General features: G+C 37.0%; 1 protein-coding gene across 1 annotated transcript in view; it reads left to right on the forward strand.

The window, feature by feature from the left end:
• The window catches only part of LOC138333065 (zwei Ig domain protein zig-8-like), a 139,939-nt gene that overhangs the window by 13,393 nt on the left and 106,324 nt on the right, over nucleotides 1–20,222 (forward strand). The window contains exon 2 of the mRNA XM_069281180.1: nucleotides 16,740–16,836. The gene's annotated coding sequence lies outside the window, so the exon portion shown is untranslated. The remainder of the gene's footprint in view (nucleotides 1–16,739; nucleotides 16,837–20,222) is intronic.

Below are 20,222 nucleotides of genomic sequence, written 5' to 3' on the forward strand. Positions count from 1 at the left end.
ATATTGGAATTATTATAGTATAATTGGTGTGTGGGTAAAAGTTAGACTAAAATAAGTCCATGTGTGTTTGATTTAATGTAAATGTGAGTATTCACATATTGCTTATGAGATACAGCATATCTTTGATATTAAGAATATAAAAAATAATGTAAAAATTTACGATATCGATTAGTGCCGTACTATGTATCAATCGACAGCGGTAGTAAGTCACCAAGTACCAAGATATATCCTGTTAAGATCTATGTTTTACAACATGCCTTTTTGACATATTCTACATTGGATGTTATTTTAATGCTGACACTTTTTTGGTTGAATCATTAACATTTCAGTGGACAAAAAAGTAAAAGTGCATTAAAGACGAACATAACATTAATTTGATAACAAAAGATGTATATGCATGCAATTAGTTGTTAAACAACTAAACAGTCAAAATCTCCTAAATGATTACACTCACAATCCCAGTCGGTCACGTGTGTTCCTAATTTTGTTTGATATTCTCTGACCCTTTTACCATGAAAACGACGTACTTCGTCTAAAGTCACTCGATTCATCAACTTCGTTGCATCACTAGTGCGGAGTGTCCATGGATACCGATTTGTCACGTGATTCATTCATTAACACCATGAACGAGACACCTGGGGACCTATTGGTCTGTCGGATATATATCATGTTTTTAAGTGCAGATAGATCATATGCTGTGTTTATTTGATTCATATTTCCAGACACGTGTCTTTACTTTGATGCTATGATATGATTTGTACAAGTGTGCAAGCCATATTAAAGGTCTATTATATTCCTGGTATGGAGGACGGCCTCCGAGATCGCAGTTCTCAGTTTCCGTTTCTCCAATTATTGGTATATATCGGCTTACAGACTGCTTTGGACTGTGGATAAAATTTGGGACAAGAAGCCGTTTACACAGCTGAGCAATGAAGGAAGCGCACGCGAGTCATTGATTTGAAGAAAAAAACAAAGGACTGCATTAGGCTTGACCGGCATTGTCCGTTCATGCAGAGTGTCGAAATTAGTCCATTAAGTATGGTACTGCATCGCGGCCTTATCTTACCGAAACGGAAGCCCTAACATTCCTCTGACCACTCCTGCCATACTTGAATGTAATTGTCCATTCTGTGGTCGATTTGGAGTGACAGGGTAGGCACTGAGTGGCGTTCAAATTGGCCGAACATACTGACCAATGTCGGTAACAGTACCCCTAATTGCCCCTCTGTCCGTTAAATGGACGCTGCGGGTAGCCTTGTCCAGTCTTAACTAGGCGTCAAACTAGCCCCAATTAGCAGGCGTGTGGCCCAATACTACTGGTGTGTGGGTTTTCACGCCCGAGTGATTATAAGTGTTTATTGATTTATAATGATAACAGCTCATTCTAAACATATAATCGGTATATGGGGCCACCTCGTGCTTTATAATAACAGTGTACTATTGGTGTCTCCACCAGCTGCACCATGTCGCTCAGGACGATGTACTTTGGACAGGGAGAACATGCCGGATATGTATACAGAGGCTGTATATCTGATGTATGGGGTTGGAAACGTTAAAAGTACTTTTAACTAAACATAACTGTTTTCTGCGTTTGAATGTCATTTACGGGTCATTGTGCACCGACGTGTCGGAACGTAAAATCATGATATCTAAGATATATGACAACATCGTCATTTCTTAGTGCGACGATATTGATGTGAAATTACATTTCGTAACATAGCAAAATGTGCCGTTAATAGCCATATTACCTCACAACTAGCATCCCGCATCCCAATCTCAGTCCTAACTTCTTAATATTGTCAAAATTTAAAATATATATGAAACCAGTCTTTGGTTTGAGGCATTGAGCATCGGAATTGATGACATGTTCATCAAGTGAAACTCACAAACACTCCGTATGTAAAATAAACTTGCGTCATGTTATAAGAATTGTCTTCACAAGTCCAATACATGTCTATCGTCTTACACAAGATGCATTGTCCGCATTGACAATAATCAAAACAGAGGAATATAAACGAACACCGTATACAGACAAAGGAGATTTCGGCGAAACACTTTGTCAAGTGGGTTACGGGACGAAACAATCAGAAAACATGAAAGATATTGAAATGACCCGAGTATTCATTCGGAAATCGATAAAGCATTGATAGATCAGAAATAGTCAAGGTAATGCGAAAGCTATGGAAAATACAAAAAAAAGTGACGGAAAGATGCGAACTATGTCTGTAATACATTAGTATACTTCTACCGTAGATCGCAGTAAGAAACACCTGTTGTAGGGTTTCCTTACACACGTGCTAGAAAACACATAGATAGAAACGCTTCGTTGCACTTTCCTCGTAAAACTAATTGATATGCTGGGGGTTATACATACACCTACGGATATCAACAAACAACTTATTTAACTTTCAAAGCAAAATAATGTTTGCCGACAGGTGCTCTGGGGAATTATCAGTTGATCGGTAATCTGTTTCAACACCATTTTCTTGAAGGCGAAACCAAGTGTAAGTCTATGATGACCTCTTGTCTAGAATTACCCTCACAGAAAGGTAGGAAGCATTTTATTGGGTTGGATAGCGATGTTATGGTATTTCTTTGGGATGATACCAGAATCACAAGGCATTCTTTGTGAGGTAATGTTGATAGAACTTGGTTTAGTTGATGGGGTTTAATGTTCTGCTTAAAATATCATTATAAGTTGTAGAGCAGTTCTCTTGGGGCGTATACAATTACGTTCTCTAGACCTTGATATTTATATGTGGTGATCTCCGATTTTATCAATGCTGATGTGTAAACATACGTAACAGACATTCGCTACATTGTTTAATATAGGCGGAGATGGAACATAGGATACATACCCTGTTATAGCAATCACAAAAGATTACTTTGTATTATAGAATATATGTCTTTTACTGTAATGAAGATTGTAATGGGTTTGTACATTTGTGAAAACAACTACTGGCATATTGTACCAATAAAGTATTCTGTTATAATACTTTGAATATTTCTGTATAGTACCACTTAACGTCTTGGTGTTTTGTGTTTGAGGTCGGTAGTTGGCTGGCGTAATACTTTATATAAGCTGGGACGGCTAGTGCTGACAACAACCAGAAGGATTGCAATATTAAGTTTGCGTGATTCAGGCCGTGTTTTCTTTTTTCTTTTTTTGTTGTGATTCAGGCCGTGTTTTCTTTTTTCTTTTTTTGTTGTTGTTGTTCAATGAGCCAGAACTGTAAAGTATAATGACAAAAATCACACACTGATAAAATTATTTATTTGTGCAAATTGTAATGCATAGCCTTCTATGGAACAATCAGTCTATAACCCAACGTCTAAAATTTATAATTTATATACATATATATTTACCATATCAATAGAAGCTAAACTGTTTGCTTTATATTGATCCAAAATGACAAGCCTGCGATGCTAAGTTGTATTTGCAGGTTTCATTCTGCGCGCCCAGAATTTTCCACGAGTTTGCCAAGTTTATGTCAATACCTAAGAGTTTTTATGTGTTCGTTAAGCCGCTGTAAAATACTCCAGAGATTTAAAAAAATGACCCATCTACATCGATTTGATCCGATACAATGATAGGTGTTAACATGCAATAGCATATTATATGTAAAATCCATGTTACATTATATCCATGTATACATAGCTTTCAGAAGGAATACGCTTTTAATTTGGCTCCAACGGACTACATAAAAATGAGCATAGCGAAATAGAAAAAGGACACGAATTTCATTTTTAAGATAAAAAAATATATATTTTTGTGTTTGGTGAAATCGAAATATTTAAAGAGATGATGCCAATGCTTACAGTTTTTTCTTCATCCCCTGGCCTGTTTATCTGTACAATTTCTGTGTGGTACTTTCGGTTGAATGCCCCAATGAGATATCACTACAAAAAGGCAGAAATCTAATTTTAAATCACGAATATATCACAGCCTTCAAGGCATTACATTAAATGACCATGGCTGTTAATAAAGTTTGATTAAATATAATACACCAAATTAAACAAAGGTGACCTAATTGTGGAATGTTTAAAACATCTGCAAATATGTCCGCTGTAACATTTAGCTACGCATTCCTCTTGTCTATTATGTAAAGTAGAAACATCGAATTTAAATTAGAAACGTAAAATATAAAAGGACAGAGCTAATGTCACTCTTTTAACTTTAACGGTTGTGAAGGTTTCGCTTCATTCCTGTAATGTTAATTGTGCGTTCATGTTGACGACCAATTTACCAGAGTTTCCAGTGTGTTTGTTTAATTGTAACTTGTGTCTAAAGTACACCAAATTTCATTAGCCGTTAGATAATTGTACAGTTCGCCGTGTTCTACCATACATCTTGATCATCATTGCGTTTAGGAATTTGCCTTGGCACTGAGTCTCAAGGACGCTTGAATAATGGCCGCGTGATACAACACACGGCGGGATACACTAGAAACAAAGATACAGTGCTGCAAATGTTCTATGAATTTACCACTGAATGTTTAACAACTAAACAACCATAATTAGTAAAGGTTTTGTTTCCATGGTGCCTCCCTGTGGGTTACACGAATGTCTGTCTTCGTTTAATAAGTTCCAATGTACAGTGCGGTTGTAAACAATCGACGAATACAAAAAGAACGTAAGTCGTTTGTATCAGCGGCTACAGAAAGGGATTGTATTGGTAACTCAAAGGGAGAAGATTCACCCTAATTAAAATATAGAAAGCTATTGCACAAAAACGGTATAATATCATAGTTTTGACGTTATTGTTTGCCTTCGATGTTCAATGTAAAAGTAAATGAATTCATTAACAGTTTGTATAGAGCTAAAATGACAGGGAAGTATAAGGCAGAGGAAGGGAGCTGGTATTTTATGAAACCCGCTAAACGGCCCAAATGTAAGACCAGTATACCATGGCGTTAGGGTATCGTTCATGCGATGACGTCCACAGGTTATGAGCTCATTAGTCTTTTGTACATTATTATTAACTTGCCTCGTTTAAATTAGATATACACACGCTTATTTTTGCAGGTCGTCGCCTAAAATATTAAGAATCAGTTGACTTATACACTTCGAGCCAAATTACCAAATTTTGATTAGCTAAAATTTAATGTTCTACTCTTACGTCCAAATCGCGAAAATAACTGATTATACCTGCATTTGATCTATAAAGTTGTATAAGGTGTTGTAACTTGCTATATCAGTGTACGTTCCATTGTTCTACCATACATTATTCGTGTAAGGTGTTGTAACTTGCTATATCGGTGTACGTTCCATTGTTCTAACATACATTATTCGTGTAAGGTGTTGTAACTTGCTATATCGGTGTACGTTCCTTTGTTCTAACATACATTATTCGTGTAAGGTGTTGTACATTGCTATATCGGTGTACGTTCCATTGTTCTAACCGTTACATTTATTCGTTTAAGGTGTTGTAACTTGCTATATCGGTGTACGTTCCATTGTTCTACCATACATTATTCGTGTAAGGTGTTGTAACTTGCTATATCGGTGTACGTTCCATTGTTCTACCATACATTATTCGTGTAAGGTGTTGTAACTTGCTATATCGGTGTACGTTCCATTGTTCTAACATACATTATTCGTGTAAGGTGTTGTAACTTGCTATATCGGTGTGCGTTCCATTGTTCTACATGTACCATACATTATTCGTGTAAGGTGTTAATGTTGTAACTTGCTATATCGGTGTACGTTCCATTGTTCTACCTTACATTATTCGTGTAAGGTGTTGTAACTTGCTATATCGGTATACGTTCCATTGTTCTACCATACATTATTCGTGTAAGGTGTTGTAACTTGCTATAGCGGTGTACGTTCCATTGTTCTACCATACATTATTCGTGTAAGGTGTTGTAACTTGCTATATCGGTGTACGTTCCATTGTTCTACCTTACATTATTCGTGTAAGGTGTTGTAACTTGCTATAGCGGTGTACGTTACATTGTTCTAACATACATTATTCGTGTAAGGTGTTGTTACTTGCTATATCGGTGTACGTTCTATTGTTCTACCATACATTATTCGTGTAAGGTGTTGTTACTTGCTATATCGGTGTATGTTCCATTGTTCTACCTTACATTATTCGTGTAAGGTGTTGTAACTTGCTATATCGGTGTACGTTCCTTTGTTCTAACATACATTATTCGTGTAAGGTGTTGTAACTTGCTATATCGGTGTACGTGCCATTGTTCTAACATACATTATTCGTGTAAGGTGTTGTAACTTGCTATAGCGGTGTACGTTCCATTGTTCTACCATACATTATTTGTGTAAGGTGTTGTAACTTGCTATATCGGTGTACGTTCCATTGTTCTACCTTACATTATTCGTGTAAGGTGTTGTAACTTGCTATATCGGTGTACGTTCCTTTGTTCTAACATACATTATTCGTGTAAGGTGTTGTAACTTGCTATATCGGTGTACGTTCCATTGTTCTAACATACATTATTCGTGTAAGGTGTTGTACATTGCTATATCGGTGTACGTTCCTTTGTTCTAACATACATTATTCGTGTAAGGTGTTGTAACTTGCTATATCGGTGTACGTTCCTTTGTTCTAACATACATTATTCGTGTAAGGTGTTGTAACTTGCTATATCGGTGTACGTTCCATTGTTCTAACATACATTATTCGTGTAAGGTGTTGTAACTTGCTATATCGGTGTACGTTCCTTTGTTCTAACATACATTATTCGTGTAAGGTGTTGTAACTTGCTATATCGGTGTACGTTCCATTGTTCTACCATACATTATTCGTGTAAGGTGTTGTTACTTGCTATATCGGTGTACGTTCTATTGTTCTACCATACATTATTCGTGTAAGGTGTTGTTACTTGCTATATCGGTGTATGTTCCATTGTTCTACCTTACATTATTCGTGTAAGGTGTTGTAACTTGCTATATCGGTGTACATTCCATTGTTTCTACCATACATTATTCGTGTAAGGTGTTGTAACTTGCTATATCGGTGTACGTTCCATTGTTCTACCATACATTATTCGTGTAAGGTGTTGTAACTTGCTATATCGGTGTACGTTCCATTGTTCTAACATACATTATTCGTGTAAGGTGTTGTAACTTGCTATATCGGTGTACGTTCCATTGTTCTACCATACATTATTCGTGTAAGGTGTTGTAACTTGCTATATCGGTGTACGTTCCATTGTTCTAACATACATTATTCGTGTAAGGTGTTGTAACTTGCTATATCGGTGTACGTTCCATTGTTCTAACATACAGGTACATGTACACTATTAGTGTAAGTACATATGGTTCGTGTCTTCCTTGGACGAAAACAATAACTCTTGTTTCGTCGTTTTATTATATCCACACATCCACAGTCATGCCATTGATAATCCATAAATATGTTAGATAGAAAAAAAGAAAAAAATTGTACGGGGTTAACATCTAAATTATACTCATGCTCTTCTTATAAATGGGATTTTACGAGGATGTGGAAGAACCTTCTAAATCCTACAGCAAGTTGCATTTTCTAGGACTGTAGCTAGCCTTGCAAAAATTTTAAACCTGTTCGTTTTCGAAATAACAAACAATTTCGGTACACATCAATTCTCAAACAAGCTTTACACTGAACGCCTCCTATTATAATTCTGTGTCATTTAGGAGATTTATTTGATATTATGATATGAAGATGTCATTCACGTGAAACTGATAGTAAATTGAAATTCCACAGATGTTTGAATTAGTCAAATTAAGATCAGCAGCATTGATTTTCCATTGAATTATTGTAATCAATTTAGACCCAAAAAAGTCGTCTTTGCCAGGTTTTCTCTTCAATTTTCACTATATAAACGATAGAATAATTCTGGGTTATCGTCGGACACAAAAGGTTTTTTTCTCTGTTGATTCTCGAGATACGCAACTATCACAACGTGCTCGTGGCCTTTACGAAACAGCGGCGATGAATCATGATAGGAGCCTATTTGCAGGATTATACTAATTTCCATTAGAAACACATGAATCCCAAAAGGCAAGTATCTGTTTAGCAGATAATTTTTGCCATTGAATTTAATTATTACCCTTTGATCAGCGGAGTGTGTTTAGGGAGGAATTCAGGATGGAACCCAGTTTGTTGAACATTGGTGTCGGGGGATTTTGATATAATTATGGCGTAAAACAATATTTCTGCCCCGAATGCATGCGATCACCTCCCCGATAATATCCCCAACTCTCCCCTCCCTTCCACTCTCACATATCACATATAACTCAGGCATATAAACGAAGTTAGTTATATGAAGCTAAGTTTATTCATATCGATTTTTTGGGCGTTTAGCAAAATAAGAAAATAAACTTACGAAAAATTTGCTTTATCTAACTTTTCATTTTAAGCAATGTCCGCTTTCAATAAGAACTACCTTTTTTAATTTTGAATGTCTGCTTTAGGTAATAGAAGGTTTATTGCATATATATATATAGTTCTGGGTACTTTACAATGGCATATCACATAATATCATCACACCAAATTGTACAACCCACTTGGTCACATTATAACGACAACGGGCAAACCAGTCGTCCCACTCCCTTTATGCTGAACGTTCAGTAAGAGTAGAAACTGCCGCTTATTATAGAATATGGTTTGTGTGGGTGGTAAGAGAACAGATCATGGTGTTTTCCCCAAATGCACGAACGATCAACTCAAGGCCAAAAGTGAGGTGGTGTCAAGAGAGAAGAAAGATGGAAATCAGTTGTGAAGGAGAGAAACAATAAAATCCAAGTTTTAAAAGTCTTCTACGACCATGCTATAGAGGTATAGCACAGCAGGCATGATTCTAACCCGATGTACAACTCCGCTTGTAAGTTAACAACAGTAGTCATTTGGAATGCTCTACAATTTTGCCGAATTAAAAAGTTCTAGAGAACATTCATAATTATGATGCTCGTCTCAAAGTACATCAAAATGAATTTCTGTTAATGTTCCGATGTCTGTCTGTTTATATATAATCCTTCACCAAGTGGAGCTTAGAGCAAAATTAAGTGCGTATAGAATTTTACTTCCTTTCTAATTCCATTCGTGTTAAACCTGAATACCTACGTTTTACTAGCCAGCATTTGAACATAACACACCCATTTGTTCTTTTATCGATATTTCCTAATTGATAGAAAATAAAATAAATTACACAATCATGTTTAAATAAAAACTTCAATACAAACAAGAAAATGGAATAAAATGAATGTTTACTATCACTTTAAGGCGTTGGGTAGTAGGATCGATGGCTCCATTGATAATGGCGTACCGGAATACACTTATACTTTATACCACAGATCAAACTTATCATGGGTCTCCAGCGCCTCTTTAACGCCGCAGTATCGAACGCTAAAGGGAGCGCATTGTCTGTACAAAATATAAAAACGCATGCTTTCCGTTAATTGGCAAGTTCGATGGATCTATATTTTGGCAGGGGTTAGGTGGGTACGACCGCGTCCCTACCATTATATTGGTACGTTCTATGGAAACGATTTAACACGTATTAAAGCTTTTGTGTTGCGGAACTGGCCAGAAAGTTAACACTATTATAAAGATGACTTACTGGATAGCCGAGACCTTTCAAATTGAGCATCGCTGAATGTGTTATATCATAAGTATAAAAAAGGGTTTGATGTCGATCGTTGATAGCCAGTACGTGCGGCGGTTTACATCCAATCGTGAACATGTATACCGTATATACAAGTTAAGACTGGTGGATGGACACCTTTTTGATATATTATACAATCTTGAAGTTGTACATGTATACTAAATTTTCGAAAAGCACATGCTCAGGCACTTTTAATACCTCATAGCATTACACATGGGCTAATTCTATCCCATCATATACTACACACTTATATTACATGTATACCATGTCTCATCCTCTTTTTTAAAGTGACCTTAGCTGCATATTTATCAAAACATGAGATAAGTAGTTTATAATCATATTGCACACACCTCATATACACATTGCTTAGTTGTTCCCTTTATGCCGTTTAGTTTTGTCCAAATGTTACATGTATTAGCTGATATAATCAAACGTTTATGGTACTAAAATGAAATCTGAAAATATGACCACCTGCATTCCTACATTTACTAGCCTTTAAGGGCTAGTGAATTGCAGTTGTATGGATATTTGTGTATAAGATGTACACATTAATAAACAACAGAATATCTTTCAAGTCTGGTGTAAAAAAATATTTAGAGAGAAATGTCGCCATGAATTAACAAGTGAACTTTAACTGATATTTACCTGTTCGTGTGTGTTTAAAACTTCTAAAGCAGTAAATTGTCCTGACAAATGACCTCCCTTTGTATCCTTTAAAATTTTCACGAGACCTACACGACAATGATAGGAGCATCATATCATATCAAAAACATCTTTTGACATTTAAAGCTAGTAATCTCAGAGCGCCAGATGTCAAGATAAATTTGACGGACATTTTAATACCCTGTCCTGTATAGAGCACTAGAAAACCAGGAGCCTATGGCGTCACCCTGTCACAGACCTGGAGTAATTTGTTAACATGCTTCACACGGCCTTTCCGCATGGTAAGTGCCCCAAACTGCACGGCATTTTCACTGCAGTGACGCAACATTAAAGATATAAAGGTATTTTACATGTTAAATTTAGAGTTCAATCACCGTTTTTCTGTATTCTATAGCTAAATATGACAGTGCGATAGCGGTAGTGTTAATTAGCACAACGTGTTGTGTATTTGTGTAAAATGAGTTGTTTATACATGTAGCATTTGTGTGATTTATGCCCTGTTCGGTACACATACAAGTGTATTATTACTAAAGTCAAACCTATCTATAAAGACAACCCAAGGGACCAAAAATATGATCTATATATATCCCAGTTGTCTTTATATAGGACAAATTATTTTTGGATTGATAATTCGTCCTGGCAAAGGGGTCATTTAAGCGATCTTTATACGGAATTGGTCGCTAAGGCAGGGTTGACTCTATCTATAACTGTTGTATCTATTTTTTCATGCGGTAACCAAATATTGGTTTTGAATTACAGAAGTATGATAATGTACAAGCTGGAAAGAATATCGTGTCTCAGCTACCAGAAAACGGTATCATAATCTGGGGATTTCTGCTGGGAACTAATTAGCCCAAGTCAGTCATTTTACAACCGATATCCTCACTGCTTATTAATTATTGATGACACAGTATCAACTTTAAGCCGGAGGTCGATCTCCTAGGAATGGTACGGGAAGGGGTGTTTCCTACACTGATATATGCAAGTGCGTTTGTAAGACAGTTTTGCAGGACATACCTGCATTGATTTCTCTTTTCTTGGCAGGGTATGCAAGCGTCGGAGTGATTATGATCTCAATCGATTAAGCGTTCTCGTGAATCAATTCAAGGGTATAATGTGAAGGCTCAGGTGACATGTTTACAACCCTCGAGGTCATCAGCTCGAATCTGTTTAATGCCTTATTACCTGTACAGGTATTACCTTTAAATCTCGGACCCTAACATACGTGTTTCCATTTTTAGCTTCTTTGATCCTCTGATCAATTTGCAGTACACCCTGCACGGTAGCCATAAATACGTCGGCCTTTGTGACAACTGGACTTATAAATATCCGCGATAAACACATTGAACTCCAACTCAAGGACCATAAATTTGTGTTTAGTATCTTTGAATTCATTTCATGAAATAAAACGAAACATTCCGAATTGACAATCTTGTATTTTTGCAGCATGCTCCGTCGGTACACTTCCTCTTGACGATTGTAAATTACCAGTTATTGACAACTCAATCGGTGGAAACTGATTCGCCCTTCAAATTTACACTTGTACAATAGAAAAACAGCGAATACATGATTCACTTGGAAATAAAATAGGAAATTGGGAATATTGCTACGATATAAAACGCGTAAAAGAGCCATGTTGACAATTTATTGTTATGACTTGTCATAAAACTGCACGTAAGCGCTTTTTCCACGAGTGACATTTTCGCGCACACCTGATACTGTAAAGTCAGACATCTTTGAAAAAGCTATTTTATAAGGATTAACAGACGGTGGTATACATGTGATATATTTCCTACGTTATTTAAGTTGGTCAGTAGAAATGTCATTCACCTAATCGTTTTTCATCATGTATGTCATCTGTCGGTTAATACCTATAGTACCTTAACCAAACGGTTTTCAATTTTAAAGTGAGTGTAAGTCTGATCAATGTTTAGAGATTCTCGTTATCACTTACTGTTCATACAACACTGGTCATCACTTCATGTACAGTCAAAATAAAATAGATTCTATAACGCGGGTCGTCTTATTTATACCAGCATCATCTTCCGCGCAGTATCACTGTCACTATGATTGCGCCACGCAGTAAACAATGTGTACGAACCTTCATTGTTTGTTTACATGTACATACGTTCTTGTATTAATGTTCGTTTTGTAACCGTGTCTTAAGGTCATCGATTTCGGTGCTCTGGCTTTATAATTCATTATAATAAACATTCAGCTTTTGCTTTGAAAACTACAGAAGCCTAAATACGTGGCATGTGGTATTTCTCTACCTCGATATAACAAGATGACCTATCTAACATATATAAAAATACATGTCATGGATAGGCTTACGAAATTAAAAAAAAACAATCATGCAATTGTATTATTGTATATGAAATGAAATATCTGTATGAATGCAGGCGGTTTTTTTTTCTTATCAATAAACATTGATCAAACTTTTTCGTGTCCGGTGGTGTCCTCAATACTGAATCAGTGTCTCACCCGTTAATCCTCCTGGCTCCGTAACTAGCCAGCGGCAAGTACTCTAAACCATGTTCAGGCATCTAACACATTTGTGTCCCAGTGATGATCATTTTCACACAACGTACACATATATAGGAGTTGATAACGCGACTAGGTCCCACCTATACTGTGGCATCCCCGTTGAAATCCGTGTTAAATTCTATACATCACTTCTATATTACAGCGGTATTTATTTCTCCCAGTAGATTTATCATGCTCTTAAAATGAAGCTCTAGCCATCTGAAACTGTGTCACTGCACAAAACTGCGTAATGGAATTCAGCGGTAAAACATCTATCTAGGAGTCCAGTGTGTATCTATATTCTATCGCGTGGTTGGAAGTGATTTATGCCTTCCTTAGACTCTCTGCACTGACTCTATCGCCTCGGTCAGTCATCTAACGCAACAACTCTTCAATCATGGTTTCATTCTTGTTTCCATTAAACCGGAAGTGACGTGCTTAAGCCATGCTTTCATTGCATGTCGTGGTTCGACCAGAACGTTTTGCACTTAAACTCAGCTCTGTGGAACACACCCATTCAACGCCTCGGTTAGTTTCCATCTTTCACTGCCACGTCCAGTTATTAGTCTATCTGGAACCTGATGGTCCTGGTGTTAACTCGACCAAGAGTTGTTGATGGTTGTGTGTCAGTATACCGTTTTCTTTGGCGCTTCCTAGGGGAGTCCCTTACATGTAGCCTCGCCATGCCGTTTGGGCGGACTTGGTCTATATTACACTTTATTTAACATACTGGGTATGTTGTGCATTATAAAAGACATGTTATATCGATTTCTAATTCACACTTACATGTAATGTATGGTATTGTTTTGGAAGCCTTTCCCCATGGTCGTAACTTAGGATCAGGCTCTTATTGTTTCATTGTGTTATACTACGAAAACAACACAACTCATAAACTTTTCTCAAATGTCTAAACACGAAATGGAATCATTCTAGTACTGACAATGGTTTCCATGTGGGTTTTTTTCCCTAACTTAGAATATTTTCGGAGATGATACGCAAACTTACCAAAAATTAGTTTATATGAAATACATTTATCCAGTTGTGTACATATATTACAAAGAAAAAAGAGTCGTTCCCGGCAAAGTTGTACTAATGGTGTCAAGTTTCCTAACCTTAAAAATAACAAAAGGCATCAGCTTAAAATTTAGAGCAATGGTCAAAGATGCGATTAAAAGAAAAGACTGTGTGCAGAGGCTAATTATTGTAGCAGTGAACATCATCTTTAAACTTTAAATATAGTAACAGGGATAATTGGTCTCAGAATTAACTCGGTGTAATTAGCAACCTATAATTTTCTGTAACTTTAGTGATGGGCAATCGATAGGGGCTGGCCGTGAAGCTTTGTCAGCCTGAGTGGTGAGCTGTAAATTAAATGTCACCCGGAGGGCTGGAGGACAAGGGGTTTCTATCTGTACACAATGTTGCATCAAGTCGCTTATGTTATATCAAAATCGTAACATAAACCATTGGTGTAACTGTTCTCTAAATCGGCGTCATTTCTATTTAAGTGGAGAAGCAACCTCGCGTGTTAAATGTTCAAAACAAAACTTAAGATGAAATTGAAAGGAATTTAACGGTGCAAAACCGAAGAAAGAAACCCAATATGGGTTTCTCGCTTGACTTGAAGAGGGATGCACATATTTGTATAGAGTATGTAGTGAATAACGCTTCGATGTCGAAGTATACATTCCATGCGTAAATATGTTTTCCTTTTCATCAAATTTTATTTTATAAATATACACAAACATTGATTAATTTGTATTAATATTTTTTATATCTACAACTAATGTACCAAGAAAAAAATATATGTAATGCTTATTTGAATCGCCGGAAAACGAATTTGGTATGGCCTCAGCACAGTGAAAAAGGTTGTTAATCTCGGCTGCCGTACTCTTAAAGTAGAAATCAGACTGATCTGTGAATGTATGTGTCGGCTTAGAACACTTATTGATTTAAACACCATATCTGCTCGAGACAAGCGCGCGATCATTGCGCGAGCTGGTCCAGTCGTAATGAAGTGGATAATTATCAGTAGACCTCCGTTTGTAATTAAATATCCGCTTACAATGATAGAAATTACGTCCTTATAGAAGTTATGGCCTAAAGCATTTGAGTCGATAGCAATAGGCTTGTAGTGAAGCGGACGACATTTAACTGTTTGCGGTTAATTAGATTCTAAACGAACATGTTGTCAATGTGGCCATGCTTTCGCTCTAGAAACTGCAGACGCTCAATTAAGAAGGCCAGACTCAAACGTCTAGGCTTTCCCAACGGAAGTGTTTGCCTACAACAATAAACTTAGACAAGCGGAAGTCGTTCTGTTGTTTTGATTGTTGTTGTTTAGGAAAGCATTCTATATATATTTCCGGAAGACGTTTTAACACCTATCTTTACACAATAACACCTAAATATTAGATAAACAGTCTGATACGTGTCCCTATTTGGACGCCTTTGCGGGGTAGTTTCTATATACTCTTCGGAGGGCAACGTCTTTTCTCTGGAAACTAATGTGCTTTCCCCCCAAGACAAAAGCCTGACAGGTCTTAAAATGACAATTTACGTCTAACCCTATTAAACAACGCACGTGCCTTTAAAAGATTGTTCCAGATATACGTTTTGTTTTATATTGTACCATGTTATCTTTCCCTTTTACATTTATTGTCATGTTTACATTGGGATATTGGGTTTACATGTATAAGAGATATGGGGACTACGATATGTTTGTAAAACTTTTACTCGATGTATGACGGAAATAATTTACTTGAATGGATACAACGCCTAAATAGGCTCCCTCCGAGTTTTTAATAACTAACAGCGATTTCTTTAAAACTTAAAACTAGCGATTCGCTACAATGGTGATAACAGAACTGTCCTACTTTCGCTGCTGTCTGTTTCTACACATACGCCACACAAATGCTGTGCTCAGATTGGAATTCATGCAAGTATTCCTCTGGGAAAAGTTTGGCCAAATAACATTTTGGAAGATTAATGGAGATTTGGTTCTCTTAGGGGACTAAATGTCACATCGTAGATATCACTTTAACGAGCTGTGACGGTGAACACCGAACTTGCCATATCGAACCTGCTCCTCTTGGCGCAGAGATACAGTGCTAGTTCTTGTTTTTAAAAATGAAGTATTAATCGAAATGATGTTCTGAATAACACAGGCACAAAGCATCATATACAAAGTGTCATTGTAGAACAGAAATGCGACTGTCTTCAATGTTCAATAACAACAATAGTCAAAAATAATTAATTGTACCTGCTGCCCCTATTGCATGATCGTAAAAGGCGACTAAATTTAGGATCTTATCTTTTCTATTCTTTCTAACTGACTTTATCTTTCCTAATGCCTCCCTTGGTACCGCCTCACTTTTGGCCTTGAGATGAGCGTTCGCCCCTGTGAGGAAGGCTCTGGGTTCTGTCACCTGGCCGAGACAGACCAAAGTCTATAAAAGTGGTAGTTTCTGCTCCTGCTTAGCGCTCAGCATACAGGGAGTGGGACAACTGGTTCGCCCATTGTCAGTATAATATGACCGGGTGGAGTGTGTTGCTTGGTGTCTTTCGGCGGCATTTTTTCGTGATATAGCCCTATAAAAAGGGCAACAGTTCCACTATACAGGAAGACACAGCATAAATATACCACAGTCTCCCAAAACACGTACCTCGCACAACATACACGCAACACACCGCATACATGGGAGGCCGTCCTTACATGACCATAGCTGTTAATAGGACGTTAATTAATCAAACAAACAAACATTAAAATATGACGTAAAACATATTTAAGTAAATCAAAAACAATTGCATGGTAACACATTTTCTCTCTCAAATACTATATAGACGTGGCTACTTAGTTTTATATTCTACATTTCTGATATTTCCATCCTATGCAAATAGCAATAGCAATACATTTTCACACCATACATTTATATTTGTCAGATGATGTAACCCTAACCAGTCAGCCATGTTTGTGACGTCAGTCAATAACTACTTTGACTTCCTATGTGTCACGCCATCTGGACAATCTTGACTTCCGGTAAGTATAGGATAACGAACATTTTTATTTTCATTCTGATATCGATATACATTGTAGGTGTGAACTTATGATCCTTTCAATATTTACAAATTCTTCTCTATATAACAAATGTAGTTGTCCTTCCGGTGCACAACATATCGCAATGGTCCGGTCTTATGTTATGTTCCTGCTATTTCCATTTATCAATATTAACTTCCGGTCTATGTGGGAAATAAAAAAATGAAGGTATTGTTTATATCTATAGGTGTATTAATAAAGGATTGGAGAATAGGAGAAGATTTGGCTAAACTACGGGCGGGATGGCTATATATGGCAAAGGTTTGAGGTTATAGTGCTGATTCAAGGCTTATTAACATTTGTCTTTGTTTACTTCCTTACTATCCTCATATTCCGATATTCACAAATTCGTCATTTGTCTGAGGCAATTAATACTTTACCGGGATGACATGCGATTGACACGTGCTCACTTGTCAGTGTCTTCTCATAACAAAAATCAAACCTTATTCCAATAGCCATGTCATACATATTATTTAATTAGACCGGATGTACTGCGTGTATCGTGACTACTATTATTCCCGTGTGCTTCAGAAAGAATAAACATCACTGTAATAGCTGAGACGCATTTCGTAATCGCCGATGTTTGAACTTATACCAGACATCATGACATTTCCTTGATATTGTCATTATTTTGTTTAGTTATTTAATTTTCATTAACGATCCAAAACGACCATTGATTGCTGCTATTTTGGTATTGACTTGTTTTACCTTCGATTGGATCACAACAAGTATCAGACACTGAGAAGCAAATGAAGGATGCTGCCTTCTCCAAAATGGCAGGCCAGATTTTCTAATGCCAATACATAGACATTTTCCTCGATATGGAGATTAACCAGATAAAATAGAAGCATCGTCAGCTTTTTTTCAACGGAATAATTTCATACATATAATGCCAAATGGAATTATTTTAGATTTGACGGTAAGAAATGTAATCATGTGCGAGGTGGCTATTCAGAGGTTTACCAAACCTGGCCACGAGTCGCTCTAAGCTGATTAGTGATCCATCGACAGCCTTGTCTGTCCATGTAGAATTCCGGGATTCCAGTGGCCGCCTTGGAGATTAAACCTAAGATAGACGGACACTTCCCGTTTATATGACCTTTGGGATTGGCATGGCCGTAGCTTTCTTGGGCTGTTATGCTCCTTCTTTTTTCACAGGTCAGGAAGGCATCAGTTTGTGATCGCATCCAGGAAATCTTTACAATATAGAAATACCATATACGTTTATGTTAGGAAATAGTCCGGCCCGCTGTATGGCGAGCAGCTGACCTTGACATGAACATGGTAGCGGATGCTTTCTCTAGATAGTTTTATCATATACCATGAGAGTTAACAATAGATAAAATTCCGTGACAGCGCGGCACGGAAAATGATTTTAAGGCCACATGTACCGCGGAGAGTTAAGGACTCCGGCCCGGTTTGGTAAAGGTTTACAATAGGATAAATAACGGTTTATTGATTCGGACAGTTGGACTCCAAATTATATACGATTCAGAAAGTAGGTAACACGTTGTTACCTAAATGCTTATATTAAAACACGTGATGCTGACCCACGCTAACATGTACTGTAGTTATAGGGTTGATCCATCGCCACATTATCATCACTGTTACGAAATTGTGAGCCTTGGAAATATAATTACCTTTTTAAATTCGTCATGTTATTTTGACAACAACAGCTGGTCAGGCGTGTAATATTCAGTCACCTTTAATTGTGTCGCCGATGTATGAGGCATTAGACAGATAATGAGCGCATAATGATAACTCCGGTTTCTTTCATCTCAGCACCCCGATACGTACTCTAACACTTGACTGACCTTAATGGGACAATTCAGTCTAAGAGAACAATTAAAATTTGTACATATATCGGAAAAACCCTTGTTCTTATGGAAACTGGATCAGTCGGTTTTACTGTAATATGCCCGAAAAGCCCAATGTGGTGACATGTGTGTTGATGTTCAAACTCGCTCGCTGTCCGCCATTACACATTGTGGTCGAACTTCTTGTATGCCTAGCCCTGTCCCTTGCTCGTAGAGTAATGCAACTGTTGTCTAGAACTGCTCAAATTGCTCTGACAGTGGTATGTTTACCTTATTAGGTGAATTGTCTTGTCTAAAAATCATTTTATCACCTTTTCAGTGGTTATGTAGTTTATTTGTTTAACGTGCGCGACTTTTGCTCGGGTATGGGTACAGAGTACATACTGTACCTGCTTAATCGTTTTGATCAACGATATGATATTTCAACGATATTAATTAAAATACTTAACAATGTCGTGGAATTTGTCAATGTTTTACGTTATATGTTTCATAAGAAATGTAGAACAATACATTTATGCTATATTTTTCTTCTTGGTTATGTAAAAGAATTTGCCTAAGTGAATTGTCCCTTTAACTATCAAGAGAACGTTAAACATACCTAAAACACATTCAAACGAAATCTTTAATTCTTCAAGTTCTTTCTTGCATGGTGAGCACTATGGTGCATGTTTACTAAATCTGTTTCCGCTTCTACATTGTTAGATTTTCCATGAATGCATAGTTTTGAACTTAACTAGGACGGTTGTTTGATCTCGTCCTGCTATTTGCACCACATTTTTAGGACATAGCTCACCCTGACCTACCTACATGATCTACACACACAGTGAAATGATCATCAATAACATAAACCACTGCAAATGTCACCGGATGTTCAAATGTAATGTCGCGGTTTAGAATAAAACATTTCACATTTTTGTCTTTAATTTCACTCTAACCTTTGATTTCATTTGTGTAATTGGACCGTGTGTATAACAAGTGATACTGTTTACGATAACTGGTAGCGTGTTAAGCCGACATTGCGTTACATATAAAAGCTCCGCTCTCACCCGACACACGAATGATTGCCGGGCTAATTATTTAACTTGTATATCTCCGTATATCTACAGTCACACGCATGTAATCGAATTCACTGCCGATCCCCGGACTTGTTCAGAGAATAAGATATGATAAAGTGTTTTAAAATTAAATTTTGTCAAAGAAATAATTCAATCATGTGTGAAGTTAAGAAGAATACCAGCGCTTCATTTTACAGAATATGACAACGCCTCATTAAAAGGGCTAGCAAAGTCACAGCAGTGTCTGAGAATGTTTGTATTTGTTAAACCGTTCTCGTTACGCTCGGTTAGATGTTCAACACAACGTAAAGATAAAATTTCAATTAATCTTTCCCCCTCAAACTGTTATAATGGGACGAACAGCTGTCTATTTACCGTGTAAGGCCTTTGCATTATAACAAGAATCTATATTGGGCGACATTTTTTAAATGAAGAATAAAAGGGTGTTATATCGGTT

The sequence above is a fragment of the Argopecten irradians genome, chromosome 10 (genome assembly GCF_041381155.1).
Source record: "Argopecten irradians isolate NY chromosome 10, Ai_NY, whole genome shotgun sequence".
Taxonomy (NCBI): Eukaryota; Metazoa; Mollusca; class Bivalvia; order Pectinida; family Pectinidae; genus Argopecten; species Argopecten irradians.